The sequence below is a fragment of the Heterocephalus glaber genome, unplaced genomic scaffold (assembly GCF_053883595.1).
Source record: "Heterocephalus glaber isolate CG9 unplaced genomic scaffold, H.glaber_assembly_v1.0 deba00001457, whole genome shotgun sequence".
Taxonomy (NCBI): Eukaryota; Metazoa; Chordata; class Mammalia; order Rodentia; family Bathyergidae; genus Heterocephalus; species Heterocephalus glaber.
In genome coordinates, this window is record NW_028258305.1 from 37,357,203 (window position 1) to 37,380,548 (window position 23,346).

At 43.4% G+C, this 23,346-nt stretch overlaps 1 long non-coding RNA gene across 1 annotated transcript; it reads left to right on the top strand.

The window, feature by feature from the left end:
• Positions 1-6,552: 6,552 nt before the first annotated feature.
• LOC147827034 (uncharacterized) lies at positions 6,553-22,355 on the top strand. Its single transcript, XR_015453053.1, has 3 exons — positions 6,553-6,706; positions 21,497-21,614; positions 22,151-22,355. It is a non-coding gene; the product is annotated as an uncharacterized LOC147827034 (long non-coding RNA).
• The last annotated feature ends 991 nt before the right edge of the window (positions 22,356-23,346 follow it).

Here is a 23,346-nt window from a genome sequence, read left to right on the forward strand (position 1 = left end):
CTGAAATCCACACCCAGTGGAAAGGTGAGCCTTCCCAGTGTTGGAGGTGGCTAAGTCTTCTACACGCCAAGCCCTGTGGCAATGACTCTCAAACCGTTGTGCACAGACATGGCCTCCATAACCTGTTGAAAGATCCTCAGAGATTCTGACCTGTGAGATCTACAAATAGGCCTGGAAATCTGTAATTTTAAAGCTCCCCAGGTGATGTGTGTGGCCCTCGAGTGACATTTCAGTATTGCTACTCTTCAACTCCACTGAACGAAGCAATTCTCTGAGTTGCAGCAACCAAGTAACTGAAATATCTAAAGAATTCGAGAACAATGGCTGCTCCAGTGGGAGGCCCTTTCCCCACCCCAATCCAGCCACACTGCTGCAGAAAGAGCTCCAAGATCCCTCTGCTGACTTCTCCCCCTTCCTTCTGGCTCCCAGAGAGCCAATGTCCTGGTTGATTTTTCCTTCTAAACAAGCTAATTAAGCAATAATCCTAGAAGAATCCATCACTCTGACAAGGTTGTTGACTAACTGTCCCCAAGCCAAGCCCAAAGTGCTTAATATCCCAGCAGAACAGTCAATAATGAGTACAGCAGTGGCACGGGGCTGCAGCAAAGCAGCTTCTGCCTGTATCTGAGAAGACAGATGCAGAATGGGTAATTGGGCCCAAATTTGCAGCCAGGTAGAGGACAGAGGAGAGAAAGATGGACTGGCTTGAGCATGCACAAACTGAAGTACCTCCTACAAGATTCTAGACCATTATTTCTGAGACCAGCAATGCCTGCAGGGGGCTTCTAAAGCTCTGAACAGCTCCAGACCATTAAAGAAGGACCATGTGCAATGCAGGTAGACAACATAGTTCTCCAGTTTGGGGCTATGTCAACTATACAGCTGCTGGACTAAATAGAGAGCTGGGCAGAAGAATAAATGGCTGCCTTTGAGAGGTAAATTTCAAGTCCAGACTGGCATACGTATCTCTTTTCTACATTTAGAATATTATTTCAAACACTCCTCTGTTCCCCCCCAAAATGTACTTTCTTCAGTGCTTGGAGAATGAGCTCATTGACCAAGCAGAGTATGATGAAACACTGCCCCCTCATGGTCGCAGTTGTAACTTCCAAAGGTTCCTGCTCAAGCAAGAATCCAGTGGGACCTCGGAATGCAGCCTCCAGCCAGCCCAGGCTGGGCACACCCCATTCGAGCTGCCATGGCTATTGAATTGCCCCCATTGTCTTTGTCTGAATCCTCATCTCACTTCAGCCATTGTTTATAGAAAGAGTGGATGGTGTTTGCAAGCACATTGGACCAAGGGACAGGGAAGTGACCTGCAGCTATGTTGCCCGGTGACTCTGATTTGGTCCCTGACATGCTGCGGCATCTTAGGTGTACACGTCTGTTCAGCAACAAAGAAAAGAGCATACAGTATGTGCTCTGTGAGTGTTAGGAGCAGGAATGGTGAGCTTACAGGGATCTCAGGGGAGGGGACAGAGCCCAGGTTCGTTCTCCATCCAGCTATGTATCCTTGGAAAATGACCTTCTCTTTCCAGACCTCCTCATCCAAACATGAAGGGGCCAGATTTGAAGATCTCTAAGGTCTCCAAGTATCGCAAACTTGGAAGGCCTGTTCCTAACATATTCTAGTGAGCAGTCATCACTGCACATAGCAATTAACAGCCAGGAGAAAAAGAGCCCCTAGCAGTGTAGCAACAGCAGTTCAGCCTGAGACCCACACTGTCTGGGGCAGAGAGTCAAACAGTGCTCTCTTCCCTCCTCTCTGAGAAATGATGTTCTCCTTAGGGTGCTGTGGCAACAGAAATTTAAAAACTCCCTCCGTTACCTGGAGTTGGCCTTTAGCCAGTGCTGATTTTGTCCTGGGCAGGTGGTGGTGAGACAGTGACACCTAGTGGCCATCTCTGCTAATCCCAGCCCAGCCTGACGCTTAACAGAAGTCCAGCCCTTGCTGTGGCTATATTGACATTAATTCACAGTGTGAGCGCTGAGGGGAGCGAGTTGTAATCTCAGCCTCGCAAGTGCCTCTGATCTTAGTCCGTTTCTTCAATTAGGAGTTTGGCCTAGCCTCTAAATCCTTCCCTTGCAACTCCCTTCTTCTCTGAGTTTCTGCCACGCTTGTAGTTCTGAGTCAGGATCCCTACCTGGTAGGAGCAGACTAGGCTTGAGCCCAAGGACACTGGATTCTGCCCAGGAGATCAGGCACATGCCTGTCCACACACCCAGCACTGTGTAACAGGCAGGACCACATGGCCGGGCCATTGGCTACACATGCTCCATGCCAAGGACTGCTTTTATCCCAGCTGCCAGCTATGGAGGCGGGGAAAGCGTAAAACCAGCCAGCATGAGGTTGGTTAATGTTCTGTGAGGGTCAGGGAGCAGTAACGTGGCTCTGTCCACTAGGGTACCAGAATCTTGCCCTATTCCTGAGGTCCATGGAACTCACATAGTCCTAAAGAGTCACGCAGGTGAGTTCTTTTTAGCCATTCTACTCCGATACTTATATCCCACAAATGGCAAAGGGTAGGGAGCGAGGCACAGGCTAGCTCAAGTGAACTGAGGACAAGATATCTCAGCTCGGGGGCCGGGGATTTAGCTCAGTGGTTCTGTCGCCTGCCTTGCAAGCGCAAGGACCCGAGTTCGATCCCTGGTACCAAAAAAACAACAACAACAAAAATAAATAATAAAATAGAAGATATGCTTTAAAAAAAAAAAGATATCTCAGCTTGCTGGGTCCTTCCTGGGCCTATATTATTCTCACCCTAGAAGAGCAGGGCTCCTATCTCTTGAGTCATGTTTCTCATCATCAGCTTTTGGCCTGGGTTTATAGGCCATCCTGGAAGTATAATCTTTCACTGCCTCGTGATTTCTCCAGATCTTGGTGCGTTCTAACAAGCCAACTGCAGAGATGTTGGCTGTGACTTTTCATTCCTTCACATTCCCCTCCAGGCCTTCCCCAGGCTGTCACCAAGATGCACACAGAAGTAACACTTCCTTAAGTAAGGAGGTCATTCGCTTGGGTTGGGGATGCAAATTCTAGAGTTGCCATAGTTTCTGGCAGTGTGTGGTGATTTTACCTATCATGAAATGATATGTGTAATCATACTTTTTTGAAATGAGAGCAAGTACACCACTATTTCAAAACATGTATCATATGTTAGTTAGAGTCCTGTCGGGAGACAAAAATCACGCCAGCAACTAGAATAAGAAAAATGTAATATAAAGTATTGTAAACTAGTAAAAGGCACTTAACTCCTAAAAAGGGCAAAAGAAGACCACAAGACAGTAAGTACAGAATGCAATGCCACCCCTAAGGCTAAGTGAAATTTCCCAGAGAAGGCCCTGAGACTCCAGATAACAGTATTTTACAGGTTGCCTACAGATTGGAAGTGGTGCTCCTGAGACCCCTTGCTGGATATTGGAGCCAATGGCCTCCCACACACTCCTGGCAGTCACTGTAGGAAGAACACAGGCACCTGGAGCCAGGAATCCTTCTTCCTGTGTAGGCCTTGCCGTGTCCCTCTAGCACCCTCTATGGACAAAATTGAACATTGCACCAGTGGGCTAAAGAAATGTTTTCAAGGTCTAGCTAGCCCCAGCAGGACAAATTAGGGCAAAGGGGAGCAGATTTGGAGTTGACAACAGGCACACTTTATACCAGGACCTGTGTTGTGCATATCCTTCACGAATCTCTTATAATTTTATACCCGTAAGTCTTTGAACTAGATATTAACATTCCCATTTTAATAGTGGGAAAACCCTAAGAGCTACCAGAAGTAGCTTATGTGGCTGAGCTGATGTTTGAACTGGGGTGTGTGTGTGTGTGTGTGTGTGTGATTCTAATGTATATTTCTACACCAACCCAACAGTGCCTCTCTCTTTGTAAAGAATTAAGGACAGTAAGATTTATAGTATGGAAGGATTCAAGATGGTAAGATTTTGTTCTTCTCCTTCTAGTCCCTCCTTTTCTATTAAACCACCTGACCCTTCCCAGCTCTGACTCATGGACCCTTTTCCATGGCAAGACAGACCATGAGACATGTCCTGTGGGGCTTTAAGGCTGTGACTCCCAAACTAGAGAAGAGAGTCCAGAGTACCTCAGGAGATGCCTGTTTAGTAGATTTGGGGTGGGAGGAGGGAACCTGGGATCTGCATTTAATAAACTCCGCAGAAGTCTCCCATGTACGGTAGGAAAAGAGCATCCCTCTCTATGGCCCGGAAGTGGGAAGTGGGAAACGGCCTGGCCAGTGACGGGAGAGAGAGACCAAGATAACAAGCTCATCTCCACCCCAGCTTCCCATGAGAAAGTCAGTAGCGATACTAGGTTTCCAAAATGAAAATCAGATAAGGGACATGGATCTGCTTCATGGGTGATGAGTTTTAATGGCTCGAAAGAGGAAAAATTGATTCCTGTTTGTCCGATGGGAAATGGGAGAAGCAGGCCCCTTGGCCTCTTGCCTGGCAGCCTATTCAGGCATATTTTCTGGACAAGAGCTGTGTCAGAATTAGAGCATGCCAGGGGTCCTCTCATCTGACTCAGAAATAAGGGCCACCAACTTCTGAGCACCAGTGATGAGACAGGAATGATGCTACATTCTCAAATCCTTAAACCCTTTTCAGGGTTTAACACCACAACTTCAGATGAAGAAACAGGGTTGCTCATGCCCAGGCAGGTACAAGGGGAGAGTGCAGCCAGTCACACCCCAAAGCCAGGCTCTTTCCACTAGTCCATGTGACCTTGATAAAAGAAAATAGCATCTGGCCCAAGCGACCCACTAGGGGCAGCCAGGCCCATGAGGAAGGCTGAGCATTCACTGCCCTGTTAGCCAGCTTGACTAGAGAAATACGGTGCAGCACAGCCTCGCAGGAGGCCAGAGCCTGACCAGGAAGCCCAGAGTGTCCCACTGGGGAGAAGGGGACATGGTCCCAGCCCCGGGTGCATCCAGACACCTGGAGATGAGGGTGAGTTCACAGCGAAGCCTGCAAGGTGCGTGCCTAAGGTAGTGATCCATTTCCATAGTAACTGTCACCCCATTGCTAACCAGTGCAACCTGCAGGGAAGCCCGGTGAGGGGGGCCTGATACAGAGGCACAATACACTGAGGGGATTGGTGTCACTGTGGGACTGTGAGCTCCTTCAAGGCAGCAGCTCTGCCCCGTTTAGTGCCGTCTCCAGTGGCAACTGTGCCTGTCCCAAGCTGAGCCCGGAGTAGGAAGCTGCATGGCCCTGTACAGAGACACAGATCTCTGCCACCTCCTGCCACATGACCTTGGTCTTCGCTTCAGGGCCTGGCTGCTTCCCCTGTAACATGGTTATTTGAAAACATTGCCTCTGCTCCCAACCCACGGATGTCCAACGCCCAGAGTGACCTGAAGCATAAACTGTGCTCTGGGGATGGGGCAGCAAATCCAGGTCCATCCATGCATCTGGTAGGCAGAGGAGGCTGCACAGGGTGGGCACGGGCATGGGGGAACCTTCTGCTCAATTTTCCTATGAATCTAGGACTGCTCTGCAAGGGCTAAGGGGTGAGGAAAATACTTCCATGAAGGTCTCGTGAGAATTGAATAAGAAAATGCTGTCAAAGGCCCTCAGGGCAGAGTGAGGGAGCATCTCCCTCCTAGGAGCCAGGAGGCCCCTGACAGCAAGCAGGGTGCTCAACTCCAACACACCCCACCTCCCACAGGAAGCCCTGGGTGGGGTCAGGGGTGAGAACCGAGGGCCAACTGGGCCCAAGGCCCTCGCTACTCACCAGGAAACAGGGCAGCAAATGCGGCCCAAAGCTGGATATAACACCAGGCCAGGCCTCGGATCTGTACGAGGAGCCTTTCCTCCCCTCTGGCAGACAAGCCTCTTCCAAGCAGTGGAAGGAATGAGAAAGAAGTGGGCTACTGGGGAAAAGCACGGACCTGGCCGGGCTGTTCCCCTGCTCATTTGCTCCCGGCACACGAGGCTCGCCCTTCTCTCACTTGGCCCTGCAGCCACGCTGAGGTCATGCGGCAGAGTGGAAAGACAACAGGCTGGTGTCTGGGCATCTACGTTTCAGGCCCAATTCAGTGGCCTACTGTGACTATGGGAACATCTCTCACCTCTCTGTGCCTCGGTTTCCCTAGAATGGATTCCTCCCTTCCTTCTATCACTGAGTCAAAAATCTCTAAGGATCCTTCTTATAGTGGTGTTATTTTTTAAAGAAACAATGTAGTTTAAAGGCACTGGAAGAAATATAAAGCAAACACACAAAGCATACCGATAAAACTGTAAACATTTCCCTCACCTGGGTTTCCCGAGTTGGTGTGCTTCCTCCCAGGCTGCACTTCTGTAGGCTGGGAACGTGACTGCTTATTTGAAAAGGTCTTGGATAAGCCTGGAGACTGCAGAGCTATGGTCTTGCCCTCGGTGTCTGTCCATAGCTGGTCAATCTCTGCTCTCTTGGCAAAGCGAAGACAGTGTGAAGCTAGAAAACCAATGGCTGCTTCCTGGACCACTGATCCCGATTCTCTTTGTGTGTCTCCACAGTCAGACCCACGCTCCCTCCCAGGGGCCAGCAGAGAACCCAGAGCTCTGAGGAGTGGGGAAGGAGTGAGCAAGAGCTTCAGTGAAAATCCCAGACCTGCCATGTACTTGCTTCTGACCTTTGGAAGCTGCTTCATATCTCCGAACTGTGTTGTGTTGGATCTCTTTGATGAAGGGACCGACTCTACCTGAGAAGGTAACCGTACAGATTAAGGAAAATGACCCAAATAATGTCTCTGGCCACTTTGTTTAATAAGATATGAGGAATCTCATCCTCAAGTGAAATGAATGGTGTCAAGTGGTAGGCTGGTGCCTAGGAAAGATCCCATACCTAATAGCTCTTGTCACATCCCGGCCATTTCCGGTCTGCAGTCATTTTCCTGCCCTTCCCTGGGACCTCCAGGTGGCAGCATGGGGCTGTGGAAGAGTCTTCTGTCTCAGGCTGTCACCTACAGACCAAGAGCCGGTAGGACCTTGAGTGAGGAGACCCACAGGGTTATTTCTTGTGCTCTTACCCTGTTGGGTGAGGGGCAGCATGTAGCACAGCACCTTAACCTGAGTTCTGGGTCCTTCCGAGGGAGGGCACAGGTAGGCAAGGGGCTCCTGACCGAGGGAAGCGCCGGCAGGGTGGAGCAGGGTCAGGCCTCATCCCTGATCCCTAGGCCCGGGCCTTGCTTTCTGGCAACTTCTCCAGCCCCAGGAGGGGCGGGACCAGGCCTGGAGCCACCAGCCAAGCCCACAGCTCTGCAGGAGGCCCGGCCTCGCTCTCTGGAGATCAGACACCTCAGGCCTCACTCTGTCTGCCTCCCACACCAGGACCTCTTCCAATCTGCAACTAATCTTTGCCAAGAGCCAGAGGGATTTGGGGAGAACTTTGTCCAAATCCTGGGCTAATCCTCCTCTTGCCTGAACTCCTTTAGGAATTGCATTTGCAGCCTGGTGGGCTCTAATCCTCTCATCCCCAAATGTTCCCAGGGAGCCTCTGGGGCAGCCAAATGTGCAGACCGGAGCACACCTGTGACCTCCGCTTGTTCCGCTCCGCTTCTTCTTTCTCCCCTCTGGGAGTCTCACTGTAAAGCAGGCTGGGGAGAAGGCCGAGTCTGTGCCCAGTGGTCTCTGGATAGAGTGCAGTAGAGCTGAGGAGCGCCAGCCCCTGGCCCCTCTGAATGACTGGCTTTCAGAGGGATGCTCGTGTTAGAAGCTAGGGCCTTGGTTTCCTCGCCACTTAGATGGGGAATGAGTTGTCTTACCTGGAAGGGATGCTACAAGGCTCTGCCGAGACCATAAGCTTACTGAGCTTAAGCAGCACCTGGTATGTAACAAACATTTGGTCAGTTAGCTGTGGGCAACCTGGGGTATCTACCTGCCACTACCACAGCCCCCCACTCTCTTCCACCTCTGGAGGCATTGACCCTAAGGACCCCAGACCCTCAGAGGCCAGGAAGCAAACAGATGAGGGACAGCTCTGGGCAGGTTGAGCCTCTGTGGGCTCTGCAGGCTCTGGTGCTTTCTGCACATCTACGGTTCTTGCCAAGGAGGTGTCCAAGAACCTGCAGCTTTGACGGTGTCACCGAATAGAGGAGAAATTCAAAATGTGGCCACCATTGGGTTAGGGTTCTATCTCAGGAGGGATGTAGTAGTACAGGGCCAGAGAGGCAGGCACTGAGGAGGGGCTGTCTTCGTCCTTGTCAGGAGCAAGCTCATCACAGCCCCCACTGGACAGAGAGGAAGGTCCCAGCCAGCACCCAGGGGACCACAGTGGGGAGACAGAAGGGAGGGGCTAGGCAAGTGCAAGCCAACTTCTTTCATCTTTGAGGCACAGAGTATTGTTTGCAATCCACAAATGAGCAGGCTTCCACTGCCCCTAAGCATGAGATTAGATTGGCTAAAACTCTCTGTTGCAAGAGTTCAACTCATTCCCTGAGATTTATGCTCAGGCCCCGACCTCCTGTCCTGAGCACTCTATCCCTGTCTCTTCTCGGACTCGGCAGTTATTCCCTTATGTCCTCCCAGATGTTGGCCAAGTCACAGACTCCTGAGTCCTTTCCCTATGTCTACACCACATTGGAAGAAAAAAACCTGTAGATCTTCAGGGTAGAGGGTTAAAGGCCCTCTCCGGGGCAGGTCCTGCTTAGCCCAAAGCACAGATGCCCTCCCCTAGTCAGCCAGGAGCAGCTCCTCACTGGGAATCACAAGCTTGTCTGACTGACACGTGGTGGAGGCCGGGCCACCGAGCCCAGAGAGGCGAGCTGAGCTGGCCTGCCCCCAGGCTCACATGTTAGATGCAAGAGGCCATGCTTCCCACTGCTCGGGAAATGTCTTGGAGGGTTGCTGAGCCCTTTCTCCTCTCTCCGCCTAGAAACCCTCACCACTTTAGTCACTTGACTGTCAGGAACCTGAGAGCTAAGGAAGGAAGCAAGGGGTACAACAGGAGTCTCTAGCTCTCACCACCCGTCAAAAGTGATTCGAAGACACACTGCATTCCATCAATAATCGTCTTGCTTTTTAAATGTAACAAACATTTATCTCACAATAAAGTTCATGCAGGAGCCCTGATGTACACAAAATAGTGAAAATAGAACCATCGGGCTGAATTTGGAGCAGGCAGAGCCTATCCTACGTCTCCATCCACACCCCTCAGAGCCCTCTCTGAGCGCTGGAGAACAGAAAAAGGAAGCAAAATGTCTCTTTAATCAATTAAGGACATTCAGTTTAACTCCTACCAAGATAAGCACAAATTAAAACTGCACTGAGATACTATTTTTGTCCCATCATATTGGCAAATATCCAAAAGTTGAGGAGTGTTCTATTTTGGCAGAAATGTAGGAAACAGACAACTCTTAGGATTTGTATAGGAGGGAATCTAAACTGGTACAGCACCTGTAGGGGGCAGTTTGGCAATGGCTAGAACACAAATGAGTACATTCTTAGGCCCAGGAATTTCGTGAGCAGTGTTTGATCCTGCAGATAATCTCTGCCCAGCAGGAAATGACATATTGAGGAAGTGACATATTGGCACTGTTTGTAAACAATATCAAAGGCAGTAACCAGCCTAAATGTCCATCAGGGGAGATGCTTAAGTAAATGGTATGTAGCTAAATAAATGCAAGACCCAATAGAAGAGAATACTCCACAGCTGTGAAATGAGAAATATTTTACACTGATCAAGAAAGATCTCCAAAACTTATATTTTTATTTTTTAAAAAGAAAGACGACAGAACAGTGTGTAAAATATGCTACCAGCTGTGAAAAATAGGTGGAAAATAATGCCTAGATATTTTCTCGTAATTGCATAAAATATTTCTGAAAGGACAACGAGAAACTAGTAATACTGACTTCCAGTCTAGAGAACAAGGCAGCAGGGGAATAGGAATGGAAAGGACATTCTTTTGATTTTTGGAACATGTGATAGTATATGCTCTTCAAAACTTAAATTTATTTATTTATTTTAAGAGGAGGAAATATTTATTGAGGGAAAGATAGCTTCTGTCTAAGAGATACAGAAAGAGACCCAGGAAGGAGGGTGTCCCTCAAAACTTAAATTTAAAAGTGTATAAGAACAAATAACAAATAAAAAGCTAGAGCATGAGATAAAAACTAATGATATAGGAGAACTATAACTTCCCAAGTTCGTGCCCCCTGAAATCAAAGAATGAATTCCAAAGGACAAAGGATGTTAAGGGTAGGAAAGGCTTACTGGGAAATAGGAATAGCCACCGAGGCCTTTGGAAAGGGGTAATTTATACAGCAAAGTCACAATGGGGGTACAATGTGGGTCTTAGCTAATATTGATCCAATAGGGAAGCAGGCATGTTATATATATATATATATGGCTGACATCATTAACCTTGGCTTGTCTGTGACTTCTGAAACAGGAACATTTGGGGAAGGGATGGGTGTAGGTGGTCTGGTCATCCACCTGGGTGTCTGAGGCATAGCTGGACTTAATGGACTGGGTGGTACCTATGACAGTATAGTCTCAAGTTGCCTTTTATGCCTTAGGAAAGTATGCAAGTCTGGCTTTGTGACTTTAGCTTGAGCCTTTCTCTTCTTCAGGAGCACCTCCAGCCACAGTTCTGATCTCTTTATTTTTCACTGACTTCCATGAGCCCAGTCCCCCTCAGACTGTATGTTAATTTCTATCTAACTTAGCTGCCTATAACACGAAGATACATATTAGTCTCCTACTTTATGCATTGAATGATTTGTACTCTCAAAGAACCCAAAAAAAAAAAATATAAGTTAGCTTTTTAAAGATTACTTAACATTTCTAAATAAAGTAAGTTTCTAGACTTTTAAGTTCAAAAGGCTACAGGGGATTTGGCCTCCTGGTTAGTGTATAGGTAGCCACAAAAAGCATTACCCTCACTCTTACAAAAGAAATAGCCAAATAATCTGAAAAATGAAATATTTTCATTAACTAATCAGAGAAGTGGAGTTGCAGGGAAAAAAGCTAATTCAAAATGCAACAGATACCAGGTGCCAGCAAAGGGAAAGAGGACGGGGTGGTTGCTTACTCATCAGACTGCACAGAGCGGAAATAATTCAATCCAACTTCTGAACAGCTTCCTAAGGGCCACGTGTGCGGCCTGAATGACTGAATAAATGCCGTGAGAGCTGCGGACATAAGGGGAGTACACCCCCACTTTCAGGCTCCTCTCCAAGGACCACATTAAATTCTCACAAGAAATAACGGTGGAGGAAAGAACCATACAAATCCCTCTCCTGGTTCGGGTCTGGGAGAAAAGAACAGTGCTTCAAGAAAAGCCCTGAGTTCTGAAAAGACCCTTCTCCCTAAATCCCTTTGGCGGGGAAGAGACCCATTAGGAAAGGGGCAGCAAATCCTGTTGTCTTTGGGACTTGGGTGAAGCCTTACCTCAGCCCGGAGAAGGGAAAAATAAAAACTCTCTATCTCTGGATGAGGAGTAAAATTACATGCAGACCAGCAGTCTTCTGTAGATGAGGTGTGGGGCAGGACTACTGAAATATCCCCAGCCCCAAGACAGAGGAACAGACCTTCTGCTTAAGAGTCACACTGAAGCAGAACAACAAGGATGCTGTTCACTCTTTCCTCAAGCCCCACCTCCAGGCCAAAAAGTGTTGCCTAACAAGGAACAGCAATCAATTGCTGGGGGAAATTCAAAAGCAGAGTGATTTTCTTTAAGCTGTGGGCTTACAAGGAAATCCTAAATCTGAGAGTGGGACAGAAAAACCCTCTGGCAAATCAGCTACAAAACACAAGTAATCCGGGAGAAATGTGAAGCCTGAAGTGCACTAGAGGTGACTATAACAACCACAAAGCTCAACTCCCGAGTAGACTGTTCAACCCTCCATAATGAAGACTTGGTAAGAGATAAGGCTTGAACATTTCCAGCTGTAAATACTATTTACCTCAGTCTCTATTGTTCTACACAAGCTGTCCAGCTTTCCATAAAAATTACAAAGCACATAAAGAAAAAAAACCCAGCACACTATCAAGAGACATGGCAATCAATAGAACTAAGCTCAAACATGATGCAGATATTGAAACCATCAGACAAGAAGTTTTTTGGGGTTTTTTTGATTAGTACTCCCCCCCCATTAAGTTTATTGGTACATTTTCGGTATAAAATACAGTTACATTCATCATTGGGATCTTGTACCATTACATGAATATCTTGGTTCTTATTTTTTTACCCTTCCCTTGCCCTCCCTTCACCACCTCCACCCTTCCCTATTTGCAAAGACCTTGTTTCCATTTTTTTCCTCTTCTCATATTTTTTCCTTTCCCTTTTTTCCCTTCCCCTACCCCTCCCAATTCCCCTGCTCTTTTAGACCTTTTCTTCCTGTTATACAATATCAGTTATACATTTTTTAAATTACAATATTAAGAACTAGGAGACATTACCACAGATTTTACAGAATTTAAAAGGATATAGAAAGCATATTACAAAAATCTTTTTTGAAATAAATTTGACAACTTCTGAGAAGTAACTTGGAAGACAAATTAATGAAACTAACTCTGGAGGAAATATAAAATTTGAATAGCACCTATTAAAAAAGGTATATTCCTAACTTGAAAACCTACCTATATGACAACAGCAGGCTCCTAAACATTTTAACAGATAAATTATATCAAACAAAGCAGAAAAAAGAAGGAACACTTCTCCCCTCATTTTAGGAACTCAACATTGTGCTAATCCTAAAACTGGATAAAGACAATAGAAGAAAAATATATGAACATAGACAGAAATTTGTTTAACAAAACAAACTATTAGAAGTCAGATCTGGCAGGATGTAGAAAGTGGTTTTGTTATAGGGATGGCAGTGTTGGTTCAGCATTGAAAGATCCACCCCCAAAAGTCATCATTTTAACAGAGGAAAGGAAAAAGCCATATGATCCTGTCGCTAGTTGGAGAAAGAGTATTGGACTAAATTCTACAGCCGTTCATGGTAAAAGCTATCAGGAGCCTAGAAGTAGAACAGAACCTTCTCAACAGATTAAAGACATGTACTCCATACTTCCAGCGAGAATGCCTTATATGAATGGAGAAGATACAATGCTTTCTCCTTAAAGTGGGGAACAAGGACAGATATGCATACTCTTTATCTGTCCATTAAACTTTGAAACCTAAGCCCCACCAAAATAATCTGGCAATAAAGTGACACAACTAGGATAGGATTGGCATGGCAGAAGCAAAATCTTTACATGTAGATGAAATGATCATCTACAGAGAAAATACTAAGAAATCTCTAGAAGTCCCTAGAACTTGTATTTGAATTTAGCAGGATTAGAAAACACAAGGTATATATAAAAATTCAGGTCTGTGTATACTTGCTATAAATGAAGAATTGGATATTGAAATTTAAAAGTTATGTAGGAGTACAAAGAACCTAGGAAAGTTAAAAAAAGAAAAAAAAAAGACAAAAAACAGTGTTGGAAGATGTTTAGTACTTAATTTTAAGACTTCTTCTAGAGCTACAGTAATCAAGGCAGTGTTGGTGTAAGGAAAGACATATGGATCAATGGAATAAAACAGAGAATCTAGAAATAGAACCACACATATATGGTCCACTGAGTTTTGAAAGATTTTTAACATTAACATTTTATAGAATATAAACTCGATTCAAGAGCTGAGGAACTGATAGTGTTTTCAGCAAATGGCACTAGAACACCTGGTATCCGTATATGAAAAATTAACCTCAACCCTTTCTTTCCATACATGAAAATAACTTGAAGGGATCTATGAACCTAAATAAGAAAGCCTAAAAGTATAAAACTTTAAGAAGAAATTATAAGGGAAAATGTTTATGAATTTAGAGTAGGCAACAACTTCCGAAGATACAAAAAGCATGATGTATAAAAGAAAAAAATGGTAAATGCGATTCCATCCAAATTTAGAACTTCAAATGACATCATTAAAATGAAAAGTAGTCCTTAAACAGACCATATTTACAATGTATATAACCTATGACCAGAATATATAAAGAATTCTTAGAGCTCATTAATAGACCACCCAATTAAAATGTAGACATAAGAAGATGATAAATAGCCAGTATAGCACAAGGAAAGGTGTGCAACTCTAGAATCAGAAAAATACTAATCAGTGCAATAACAAGATTGAATTAGAGTTCCTCTCTAAATGTCTTGTAGAATTCATCAGTGAAGCCATCAGGACCTGGGCTTTTCTTAGTTGGGGCGGGGGGCAGTGCTGATGCCCACGTGGCTCACCTCCTCTGTGCTAGGAGTGGTGGTAGGTTGTCCCAGATGTCTCCTACTCTGCACCGGGAGCTGCAGCACATCAACCCAGAAGCCTCCTCTGTTCTGGGAGCAGTGTGTGAGCACTGTTTGCAATGAATTTTCCTCAGCTTCCAGGTAGGCGTGCCATGGCTTCAAGCCCAGGGGAGACCACCAGATCTGTTCCCCACAGCTCACAGGCAGCAGGAGGCTTCCGGGTAGGCATGCCACAGCTCCAAGCCCAGAGGAGGTGAGCCGCGCGGGCGCCAGGAACACAGACCCACCCTACTCCCCGCCAACACACATCAAAATGAGAAGACAGGTAAACAAGCCACAGAACCAGACTTCCAGATCACCTACAGCAACCCCAAAGGGAAACAAGTTGGAACATTCTGATACTCAACAACCTGGACTCCCTGAACTAGCAACGAAGGAGGATCTGGAAAAAATGAAATCAGAAATAATTTCTCACATAACACCAAAGATCTTGCCCATAGTGCAAGATATGATTAATAAATCTAGAGAGGATACAGATAAAAAAAATAGAGGAGCTGAGGAACATGATGGAATGCCAACATAGGGAACAAATGGAAAAACAGATGCAAACAGATTTCCAGGAGATTAAAAACTCTATTGAAAGTCTATGCAGCAGAATGAGCCAATGTGAAGACAGAATTTCAGACATAGAAGATAAGATTGCAATTAGTGACCAGGAAAAGAAAAATTGCTTCAAAATTATAAGGGAACATGAGAATTCAATCCAGCAGCTACTAGATGATGCAAAGAAAAGTAGCATAAGACTGATTGGAGTTAATGAAGAAAAAGGAGAGAGTGCAGATGACATAAAAAAAAACTGTTCACAGAAGTGATGGCAGAAAACTTCCCAAATAGGGGAAAAGAATTTGACATACAGATAAGCGAGGCATATAGGACTCCAGCTAGCCTTGATCAAAAAAAATCTACACATAGGCATATAATTGTTAAGATTCCAGAAACCCAACAGAAGAACAAAATTCTACAAGTAGTTAGAGAAAAGAAACAAATCACATACAAAGGAAAGCAATGAATTTTCCTCTTAGGACTGCTTTCTTAATGTCTCACAAGTTTGGTTGAATTGTACAGCCATTGTCATTAATTTTCATAAATTTTTCAATTTCTCCTTTGATTTTTTCTGTGACCCATTGGTTGTTTAGAAGTATGTTGTTAATTTTCCAGGAGCTTTTTTTTGCCTTTTAAGAAATTTCTTCTGTCATTGATTTCTATTTTCATTGCACAGTAGTCTGATAGTATGCTTGGGATGATTTCAATTCTTTTATATTTACTTAAAGCAGGCTTTTTGGACTAGTATGTCTTCTATTTCAGAAAAATTACCATGTAATGCTGAAAAGAATGTATACTCTGATTTAGAGGGGCCAAATATCCTGGATATATCTATTAAATCCATGGTTCAAGGGTATAGTTGAGCTCTGAAATTTCTTTATTGATTTTTTGCTTAGTTGATCTGTCACTTTGCAAAAGTGGACTTTTAAAGTCCCCTACTATAATTGTGCTAATGTTTATTTGATCTTTTAATTTCAGCAGTTTTTGTTTTATGAAGATGAGTACTCAAGTATTTGGTTCATATATGGGTTTTTTTTTTGCACTTTATTAAATTCTTTCATTGGTACATTGTAGGTATACAACACAATTACATTTCTCATTGGGAATTGTACTTTTACATAATGCATCTTTGTTCTTATTTTTTCCCTATTCCTAGCCCTCCCTTCACCCCCTCCACCCTTCCCTATTTACAAAGACTTTATTTCCATTTTTTCCATTTATCAATGTTATCTCTTCTTGTTGTATTTTTCCCTTAGTATGCAGTGACCTTCTTTTCTAATCAGTTTTAACTAGAAGTTTGCCTTGTCTGATATTAGAATTGCTACCCTTGCTTGTTTTGAGGGTTAAGATGCATTAAATGTTGTTTTCTGCCCTTTCAAAAAAAAAGATTGAATTATACACTCATTAGGGAAATGAAGTAAAAAGTTTTAAAAGCCTTGTCATGACTTTTCTTTTTGCTGGATTCTCCCGCTTTGCGTTTAATTTGTCATGTCCAATGGATTCATTCTGCTGGGTTTCCTGGGGTTGTGATCCTCACTGTCTTTTCCTAGGGTATTGTCTAAAATTTTTTGGAGTGCTGGTTTAGTATTCATGAAGTTCCTGAGGTGCTCTTTATCATGAAAGTATCTTATTTCTCCATCAATTTTGAAAGATAGCTTTGCAGGGTACATCAGTCAGGGTTGGAGGCTGTTTTCCTTTAGGGCTTGAAATACATCACTCCAAGCTCTTCTTGCCTTGAGGGTTTGCACTGAGAAGTCTTCTGTGATTCTGATGGGCTTTCCTTTGTATGTGATTTGTTTCTTTTCTCTCACTGCTTGTAGAATTTTGTTCTTCTGTTGGATTTCTGGAATCCTAACTATTATATCCCTATGTGTAGATTTTTTTTTTGATTAAGGCTGGCTGGAATCCTATATGCCTCACTTATCTGTATGTCAAGTTCTTTTCCCCTGCTTGGGAAGTTTTCTGCCATCACTTCTGTGAACAGTTTTTTTATGTCATCTGCACTCTCTCTTCTTTCTTCACTGACTCCAATCAGTCTTATGTTATTCTTCTTTGCATCATCTAGCAGCTGCTGGATTGATTTCTCATGTTCCCTTATGATTTTAAAGCAACTTTTTTTTTCCTCCTCACTAATTGCAATCTTATCTTCTATATGTGAAATTCTATCCTCACATTGGTTCATTCTGCTGTGCAGACTTTTGATGGAGTTTTTAATCTCTTGGAAATCTGTTTGTATCTGTTTTATGGATTCCATTTGTTTCCTATGTTGGGATTCCATCATGTTCCTCAGATCCTCTATTTTTTTTATCTGTGTCCTCTCTAGATTTATTAATCATGTCTTGCACCATGAACAAAATCTTTGCTGTTATCTGAGTAATTATTTCTGATTTCATTTTTCCCAGATCCTCTTTTGTTGCGAGATCAGAGAGTCCAGGTGGTTGAGTATCAGACTGTTCCATCTCATTTCCCTTTGGGGTTGCTGTAGGTGATCTGGAAGTCTGTTTTTGAGGCTTGTTTATGTGTCTTCTCATTTCCATGGGGTGGGGGGTTGCTTCTGGCACCCACGCAGCTCACCTTCTCTGCCTTAGGAGCCTGGGATGGCAGTGGGGGAGCTTCCCTCTAGGTGCTGGGACTGGCTGAGCTTCTCTGCCCTAGACAAGAAGTTTAAAATAACTATGGTGACTATGTTGTTTTAGGACAAGTGGACAATATGTATGGGCAAGAAGATAATTTTTAAAAAGGGGAGAAAAGTAGAAATGCTAGAAATAGAAAACAAATGGATAATGTCATTCAAAGATTCATCAGTAGATCTGATGCAGCTGAAGAAAAAAACAGTGGACTTGAAGACAAACCCATAGAAATTACCCAAAATGAAGCACAAAGAAGGAAACAAGTGAAAAGCTGAACATGAGCTGTGGGACAATGTCAAACAGCCTACTATAGATACAACTGAAATTCCAGAAGGTGAAGAGAAAGAACAAGGCAGAAGGAATATCTGAAAAGATACTGGCTGTTAAGTAACAGAGTGAGCTTGGTGCTGAGTCACATGCCTTTAATTTCAGCTACTCAGGAGGCTGAAGCAGGATCATATGATTGAGGCAAGTTTGGGTAAATTAGCAAAACCCTGTCTCAAAATAAAATAAAAAGAGCTGGAGTTGTAAGTCAGTGGTAGATTGCTTGCTTAGCATGCATTAGGCCCTGGGTTCAATTCCAAGTGCTGCAATACATATACATACATACATACATAAAAAGAAATACCAAAACACAGGTCCACCAATCAAAGAAGTGCATACAGAATAGAAGAAAATCAAGAAGATGAAGGGTAAGGAGAAAGAAACCTAAATGTATCATATTCAAAGAACTGAGAAAAATTTGAAGGTAGCCAGAGAAAAATGACACATAACATACAGAGGAACAAAAAATACAATACAGTAGACTTCTTCAGAAACTATATAAGTCAGATTACAATGGAATAATATCTTTCAGGTATTGAAAAAGAACAGGAAATTTCTAGGAATTCTACTTGCAGTGAAATCTTTCAAACATAAAGGAACTAATAACTTTTTTTTAGAAAAAAGAAAAACAGATTATTACTAGCAGACTGGCACTCCAAGTAAATAAAGAGGGGTTTTTTTTGAATAAAGAATTTAATAAAGTATTTAATAATGAACAGAAACCAGGATCTACAAAAAGGAATAAAGAGCATGGAAATAGTATACATGAATGTAAATTTTTAATTGTTTCAAAAGATAACTGACTGACTGACTGACTGAAGCAAAAGTAGTAGTAATGTCTTAAGGACCACAAAGGAAAGGGAAATATAAGACACCATACCACAAGGAATGGGAGGGAAGAGTGAAGAATATGTTATAAGATGCTTACAGTACAAATGAAGCAGTAGGATAGTTTTTGAAGGTAAACTGTAATCAATTTAATATTTATATTATAAACCTTATAGGAACTGCTAAAATAAATTTAAAATGAAATAAAAATAACCCCAAAGTAGACCTAAAATAGAAAAATATGAAATATTCAATATGAAAAAAGAAAAATGGAACAAATAGAAAACAGCTAGCAAGAGTATAGACTTTAATCCAACCTCTTAATAATTACATTAAATATAAATTCCCATATACACTGTATAGACTCAATGACGCCCTTCCAAAATCCAAATGTTGAGTCCCTAATACCCAATGCCTATGTGACTGTTCTTAGACTTAGGGCCTTTAAAGAGGTAATTGAGGTTAGATGAGATTATCAGGGTACGGCCCTAATCTAGGATTTCTGGTTCCTTATGTGAAGAGGAAGAGACAGGAGGAATGCTCACAGAGGAGAAAAGGCCATTTGAGGAGTGTGAAGAGCAGCCATCCACAAGCCAAGAACAGAGGCCTCAGGAGAAAACAAAACTTGTACTAAAACCTTGGCCTTGGCCTTTCATCCTCTAGAACTGTAAAAAAATTAATTGCTATTGTTTAAGCCACTCAATCTTGGAAAATTCATTACAGCACTCCTAGCAGACTAACATGTGCACCAATTAAAAGATCCAATTGTCAGATTGGATTTTTTAAGACAAAATTATATTCTGCATTTTCATAGGAAGGCATAAACAGGATAAAACTGAAATAATGGGAAATACATAATATTATGCAAACACTGTTTAAAAATAATTCTGGAGTGACCCCATTAATATCAGACAAAATTAACTTTGGAACAAGCAATATTACTAGTGCCAGAGGAGGACAGTATACTGTTATTACAGGGTAATTTACTACAAAATGTAATAATCCTAAATATGTGTCCATCTAAAATGAGAGTTTAAAAATATGTGAAGCAAAACCTGACATAACTGAAAGGATAATAGGAAAATTCACATTGTACTTAGCAAGGGCTGGGGATTTAGCTTAGTGGTTTCACCACCTGCTGCGCAAGCCCAAGGACCCGAGTTTGATCCCCAGTACCAAAAAAAAAAAATATTCCACACATTGTACTTAGCAGCTGCAATGGTCCTCTCTAAATAACTAATAGAAAAGTAGACAGAAAATCTCTAGGGTACAGAAAATCTGAACAGAAACTTCACCTATGTGGTGTTTATAGAGATTTCTACCCAATAAGAGGAGGATGCTCATTCTTTTTAATAACATATGGAAAATTCATGAAATAAATTATACTCAGGGCTATTTAAAAACTAACACATTTAAAGGAATTTAAATAATAGAAAATATTTTTCTGAGTATATCAAAATTAAACTAGAAATCAAAATCTAAAAGATATCTGAAAGAACCTCAAATATATCAAACAATTGGAAATTTTAAAACAATATTTTTAAATAACCTGTGGGTCAAAGAGGAGGTAACAGAAAATTGGAAAAAAATTAAACTGAATGAAAGTAAAAACAGAGCATATCAAGCTTTATGTGAACTGTTTGAGTGTTCAGATTGGGGAGGGGGCTGTATAGCATCACACATGTAGACTAGAAAAGAGGAAAAGTATAAAATAAATGACCTGCTTTTGCCTTAGGAAACTAGAATAGAAAAGCAAATTAAACTTAAGGCAGGCAGAAGGAAAGAAATAATAAAAGAATACCAGGTATCATGGCACACACCTGTAATTCCAGCACTAGACGACCATCACAAATTCGAGGCTAGCCTGGGCTACACAGTGAGATCCTGTGTGAAAAGTAAATACATAAATAATAGGAAAAAAACAGAAATCAATGAAAATGGAATCAGAAAAACAGTAGAAAAAACTCAGTGAAATGAAAAACTGCTCCTATGAAGAAAATGAATAAAATAAATAAGCCTCTAAACCAGACTGAAAGAGAAGATTAAAACCAAACACATTAAATACCAGGTATAAATTTTCCAATATATGTAACATCTATATGGTGAAAATTATAAAATTCTAATGAAAGACTTCAAGAAGACCTAAATAAATGGAGAGAGTTGGAAGATCTAATATTAAGAGATCCAGTTGCCTCAAACTGATCTGTAGATTTGATTCAATTCCAATAAAACTCTGCTAAATTTTTTCATAAAAATTGAAAAGGTGATTCTAAAGTTTATGTGAAAGAATAGAGGAACTTGAACAACCAAAACAATCTTGAAAAAAGGAACAGAGTTGAAAGAACCATACTACCTGATTCCAAGATTTATTAGACTTGAAGACTTGAACAATAACTGAACTTAACTGATGTTTATAGAATATTCCGTCCAACAACAGAAGAATACTGTAATGAAGTTTAAAGCTACAGAAATAAGGTCAGGGTGTGGTTTTAGAGAAAAGGAAATCATATCCACTTTTGCTCTAGAACCTTCACATGGCCACACAGTACATAGGGCCACATACTACATATAATCACAGTTTCAACCAAGTTGTTAGGTTCCAAAGCCCATGTTCTTTACACAATATCCCTCAGCCTTTTTTTTTTAGGAAAATAAAACAACACTTGTGCTTTATAATTTCAAAAGCACTTCTGGAAAGCATTTTGGCATATCTCAGCTCACTTGATCCTACAAAGCCCTAGACAATACTATTATAACTGAGGCTCAATACTATCTTAACTGAAAGAAACTGAGGCTCTGAGGGGATAAGTGAGTTTCACATGGTCCCCAAGCTAGTCAGCGACAGACCTCGCTCTTCTGACTCCAGTGCTTGTCCTATATCCCACAGCTGTGAACCTTGTATCCAGGGCCTTGCCTCCAGGGACCCCCACAGCATGTGCCCTCCTCTCTTCCCAGTGAGCATCCTTGCCCTCGGGACATCCTGGATGAGCTGGTCATCACACCAGGTAGGCCTCCCAAACTCAGGCAAGATTTGCACACTCTTTTGTACACTAAGTGATGTCCTTTTCTCCAAGTGTCCTAGCCCTGTTCTCTTGGGAGGGGCCCCAGGTGGGTGCCCACATCCCCATCACAGCCTGAGTTCCACTCTGAGATCCCCTGCTGCTGAGTTCTCCAGGTCCCCTTCTCCCTTTTCCTACAGTTCCCCAGCTATCTGGCCCTCCCCAACCTGCCATCAATGTTCTCCAGGTCTCAACTTTGGGCCCCTTGAACCTCAGATCTGTCCATGATTCAGCTAAAGGAGACTGGAGTAATGTGCTTGCCTCCCTGACTTACTTCCTGGAGGCCTGTGCTGTTTCTGACAGTCCCCATGTCCTGGTCATGGTGAGAGAGCCCAGCACCCCTGGCAGGAATTCCCTGCCCTGTACTGGAGGCCTCTGCTATGGGTTAAAGGCAGAACCAAAGCCATTTCTCCTCCTGTCAGATAACTATACCAGCTTGCCCTGGTCCTCCTGAATTTTGTTTTGGGGTTTTCTTTCCCCAGGTCTCAGCTTGGAATCACTGCTGGGATTATAGGCATGTGGTACCACGCCTGGCTGCAACCTGCTCATTCTGATCCAGCCCCACTCCCCCCACTCCCAGCCGGGGCTGCAGCCCCAGCACATGTGTCCCAGGCCTCTTTGCTGCCCCCAGCCAACTTGCCTCTCACTGAGTACTCAGTGGATTTGGAATTAAAAACTAAATGATCAAGCCCAGTTCCTCTGAGCTTTTGCTTTCTACTCTTCCTGTTTGCCTGCCTGTCTGTCTGCCTGCCCAACTACTGATCTATTTTTCTATCCATCATGGTAGATAGGTGTGAATCAACCATAGATAGTCATGGAATAGTAGCTGTTGAACCAATTGCCTTTTGTGGGTGTGTGAACATACTTGCGCATGAGTGTGGCCATGTGGTATGTTGCCATTGACGCAGTTTGTGAGAGACAGAAGCAGAGGCAGGAAGAAATGAATAAGAATTAGATTTTTTTTGAGGGGGCAGGGAAGGAAGGACCTTGAAATCACATCCATTCAAAAATGTCCTGCCTTTCTCGAAGATAAATATAGCATCATGAGTAGATGTGTCACTGAGGATACTTTCAAAACAAAGCCGGGAAGAATCACTTGAGGAGGCTGCTGGTGCTTGGTGCTCTCTGTGCTCAGAAGCCCCTAGGTCCTGTCCTTCAGCCACACCCCACCTGGGGAGGGGCAGGAGGAAGCTGGAGGAGAGAGAAGCTAGGGGGAGAGGAGAGTAGCAAGGGCAAGGTGCTCCTTGGAAAGGACTGCCCACCGGAGGCCCCAGGTCACCGATTCCTGCCCCCTCGGGGAAGAGCCTCAGAAGCCAATTCCTCCACAGCCGCTGCAGTGCACGCTCAGAACAGACGGCTCAGCCCCAGACATCTACTTACCAGGCGAGCCATTGGGAGCAACTATCTGAGCTAAGAATACATCTTCACTCCACGGTTGCATTAAATTCATGCAGCCCCTAGTACAGCACAGGGCCTTCCAGTCAGATTAGATTCCAGCTTCTGACAATGCAGATAATCCTGCCAGAGCTCTAAGAGGTCCAATTTGCAGATGGAGAGAATGAGGACCGGGGTTGATTCAGTGACTTCCCAGGAGCCACGGTCGGCCACGGCAGAACTGGACTTTGTCTTCCAGGTGCAGAGAAGGCTCCCCTTGCTCCCCAGCTACACCCCAGCAGGG